Consider the following 4,590-nt stretch of genomic DNA (forward strand, 5'->3'; position numbering starts at 1 on the left):
GTTTCCTTATCCTTGTACTGGACTCCGGTCACACAACCATTCTCCTCCTCCAAGCTGGCCACGATGTCTTCTACTGCTGTGACACTGAGGGGGAGTAAAGCGCTAGTTAGGAATATTATGACCATAACCCACATTGATTTCAGTCCACAAACCAACTCTCCAGCCAACACAAGCCTAGAAGCACGCACACACACAGCAAACTGCATGCGGAGATAAAGGGTGCCACCGTGAAAAGGGTGCAAGCTGTCACGTCAATAAAACAAACCTCTAGGACCGTGGGCTACCGTGAGACCTATAGTGAAGACCTGTCGGCTGCACCACTTGGCTCCCTCTGACTCTGGATGCACAGCATCCACAGGACTCTATTGGGGAGAACAAAACAAAAAAAAACATGTTAATAACCACGATAAGAAATAGCTCAATAACAAAGTAAGAGAACAATAAAAGTCAACCTAAACAAAACAAAACAGCAGTGGTAATCATTACTAATCTAGGAGGGGAAACACATTTAGTACAATAACAAGACACTGTCCCATGTTGATTTTGACAGCAAATTGTGATGTAGTTTAAGTCTTAGTTAAGTTTTAGTTGAATAAATGCCATAAGATTTTAGTCGACTAAATCTACAGTTGATTTAGTCGGCTACAATATATTTTGGAGGGCCGTGATGGTGCTGAAATGGCTGAAATAACAGATCTACAAGATAAACGCATCACACTGCAGTTGGGACTGTGAGCTTGTAGATCAGCTATATTCGGGGAACGACACCTGCACACAACCATAGCATAAAATGACATGTCTTTTAGTTCTACTGGATATCTTGTCCACTAGTCCCTCCCTAACATTTTAGTCTAGTTTTGATTTGACGAAACTGTCAGTATACTGTATTTAGCCATAGTTTTAGTCATAGCTTAGCCATAGCTTAGTTTTTCTGTGAAAAAAGGTAGTCAACAAACACTTTGTCAGAGTTTTAGTTGACACTGACACAGTCAACTAACCAAATGATCGATGATTTCATATCCTGGTGTGACAAGTCACTCTTACAGTTAAATGTTACTAAAACAAAAGATATGATCATCAGCTTTAGAAGGACTCGTCCTAGTCCTGCTCCTACACTCTTTAAGGGCACAGAAATTGAAGTTGTAGAGAGCTACAAATACTTGGGTGTCGTTCTTGACAACAAACTGCTTTGATTCTCATATTGCCTCTACATCAAAAAAAGTCCAGCAACGTCTTTTTTTTATCTGAGGAAAATGCGTTCTTTTAATGTCTCTAGTGCCCTGTTAGGATTTAGTCTTTTGTAATTACGGTAGTATTTTGAATGTCGTTTGATGTGTGTATTTTTACTATTACCTGGCTGCAAACCAATTTCCCGCAAGGGACAATAAAGCTAACCTTGAACCTTGATCAAAACAAGTTCTTAGTTTGTGTACCTGAAGTTATGTTGTGTTCCGGAACTTAAGTAGCAGCTGATGGACTCTGCCCCCTCCACCTGGCCTTCTGTACACCCTGTGCAGCAGCCCGTCCTCCAGGGGGTACGATCCCATTCCGACAGGAGACCCAGGGTTTCAGAAGGTAGGCCTTGGTTCTCCATTATGCCCAGGCATCCGCTGTTCCTGCCAGAATGGAAGAAGAGCACATATAGAGGAATCAGCAGCTTGTAATACAGCCAGGCCAACATTTGACAATTCCAGAAGGGCGGAATTGGTTGCATGGGTGGCTGTTACCACATTCACGGGTAGTGGGGTTCTGGTATGGGCCTGTGCGAAGTCGCCTATAGGGAAAGAGAAATGGGCAGAGCCTGCCTTAGAAGCACTCGTTCTGGGCGCCATGGTGTTGTCAGAGATAAAGTGTGCCACCGAGAAAAGGGTAAAATAAAACAAGCAGACCTGTCGACTGCACCACTTGTCTGGTAATTTTCCAGAGGGTCTTGTTACGCAACAGTTAAAGCAAATGACTAAGGAATACAAGACAGATACAGTACGGTCATCTAGGCACCATATTGTTGGGACAGGTGGGCAGTGGGCACCAGGACAACTAGACACCAAAACCATCTGGGCACTAGAGACATGTGGGCAGTGGGCACCTGAACAATTGAGCACTTAAGGTAGGGACATGTGGGCACCTGAACAACTGGGCACTATGGACATGTGGGCACATGAATTAGGATTCGTCTCCACGAGTGTTTAACTTTACAAAGCATACCCCCAAACACAACACAAGGTCAAAAGTACATGTGTTTATTTGCGAAAATACTATAGTACTGACTGAGGTCAAAAGTACATTAAGTTGTGGTGCCCACCTCTCCAGGTGCTCAGTTATCTCCACCCTAATGCACATCGGTATTGTGTAAATAGCCTACGGAAATAAAAGCCGGGGTACCGAGGCTATTAAATGTCCTTTTAGGGCAAACAATAAAACAAATGGAGAAATTACCAGATCTTCAAGCCCACATCTTGTAGATCTTTTCCTTTAGTCAAGTATGTCAGACAGCTAGCTGAGACTACAAAAGTGGTACCAAATAATAACAAACGCAGTTATCCCATTTAGTGTTACACACATGGTTAACGTTAGCTAGTAACTACTAGCTAAGCTAACGATGTTCACCTTATAGTTGATGTAATACTTACTTAACAATAACATATCCTAGAGGACATGTTGAATGTATGTCCATCATTCAGAATACAGTAACGGCATCACTTTTAAACGGACTGTACCTGATATGAAACGTTGACGTCACGAGTGTTGATGTTTGAAACTTTGAACAAAAAATAAAATAAATGATAATCTCTGGATGGATGCAGCGCGGTGGGCGTGTCCATAGCGCATATCACGCAGGCACCACGAGTCGACGCGTAATGAACTTGACCTATGGCCAGCGAGTGCGCACCGCCAGCCAATCACAGGCTAGTTACGGGATTTAAAAAATAAAGCGCTTATAAAAGTCCGCTCGCAGCCATGGTTAGTCAGTTGAATGATGGCAATGATGGATACCGGTACACGCATCAGACAGCTCGTCTGCGAAGACGTTAAACTTGCAGAGTTTTTCAACCAGAACACCTTCTTCACGTTACACATGGATGACTTCAAATCGTCGTTGTTTACAACGTTTGGTTTGGAGAATTCCGAGTTGAACACGGAGAGCTTCCAGCAGCAGCCAGAGGAGGACGCCGTTGCAGTGGCTACCTGCAACGGCGTACCTGCCCGCACGGCACCGTTGCTGCAGGAGAACGAACGTTGTCTCGGTCAGCAGCGTCTGACAGACGACGACAAGTATGCCCGGAAGATGCGGTTCATCATGGCTGAGCTGGTACACACAGAGCACGACTACATCCGAGACCTGCGTACATGCCTGGAGACCTACCTGATGGAGATGACCGGTGGAGTTGACGAGAAGCCTGCGGGCATCCGCAACAAGGAAACCGTCATCTTCGGTAACATCCAGGACATATACAACTTCCACAGCCATGTTTTCCAAGGGGAGTTGGGCAACTGCCGTCTACCAGCGGATGTGGGACGTTGCTTTGTGGCGTGGGCAGGTCAGTTCGACCGTTTGTACGTGGACTACTGCAAGAACAAGCCTGCCTCGAGTCGACTTGTAGTGGAACACGGTGGAGCCTACTTTACACACATCCAGGCGAAATATGGTCTGAGCTGGGCCAGTTCTCTGGACTCCTGTCTCATCAAACCCATACAGAGGATCACAAAGTACCAGCTCCTGCTTAAAGACTTGTTGTCCTGCTGTGAGGAGGGAGAGGGAGTTGAGATTAAGGATGCTTTGGAGGTGATGAAAGGAGTTCCAAAGAAAGCGAACGATGCCATGAACATCGCCATGTTGGCCCGCCTGCAGCCTCGGGCTTCGTCCAGCATGCAGCCTAGGGCATCGTTCAGCTTGCAGCGGTTCAGGTCTTCAAGTCTGGCACGTTCTGGAAGCAGGGTGTGGACATGGCTGACCACTAGCTATAGCATGCAAACACCCAGCCAGAGACGTCGGGGATGAGGCTTGGTTTGGACATGAGGCTTAATTGGGACATGAGGCTTGGTTTGGACATGAGGCTTGGTTGGGACATGAGGCTTGGTTGGGACATGTCAGGCTTGGTTGGGACATGTCAGGCTTGGTTGGCAATGAAGGACCGGGAAGTCTGGCGTAGCATTGTGGAATCCATGATATCGACCGCGGTCGAAAAATGATGATGATGGTTGGGACAAGTCTAGCTCTGGTCCATAGCCTAATGCACTTTACTGCCGTTGCGTTCAACAGCAGTAAAGTGCATTAGACTATGGACCAGAGCTAGGACAAGTCCTGACTCTGGTCACTCCTAGGGCTACTCCTACGGTAAGTTTAATTTTTTGGTTAAAACAAAAAGTGTTTTGTTAAAAGGTTAAATCACTATTCATGTGTTTCAAATGTAGTTCTACAACTGCCATGTTGGGGAATGGGGACCAACACAGGTGTATCATTTTGTCTGATTGTAGAACATAGTGTTAGCATGTCAATCAGACAAATTTGAAACACCTGTGTTAGGCGTAGGACTACATTTGAAACTCATGAATATTCTGATAGTGACAGTAATCATGGATATATAGACT

At 45.5% G+C, this 4,590-nt stretch overlaps 1 long non-coding RNA gene across 1 annotated transcript; it reads right to left on the reverse strand.

Annotated features, from left to right (window-relative positions):
* On the reverse strand, positions 1–2,827 carry LOC306915403. The gene is made up of 4 exons (XR_013788812.1): positions 2,718–2,827; positions 1,434–1,616; positions 266–362; positions 1–84 (listed from the first exon to the last, which is right to left on the reverse strand). It is a non-coding gene; the product is annotated as an uncharacterized lncRNA (long non-coding RNA).
* Positions 2,828–4,590: the final 1,763 nt, after the last annotated feature.

Source organism: Electrona antarctica (genome assembly GCF_951216825.1).
Source record: "Electrona antarctica genome assembly, chromosome: 22".
Classification (NCBI taxonomy): domain Eukaryota; kingdom Metazoa; phylum Chordata; class Actinopteri; order Myctophiformes; family Myctophidae; genus Electrona; species Electrona antarctica.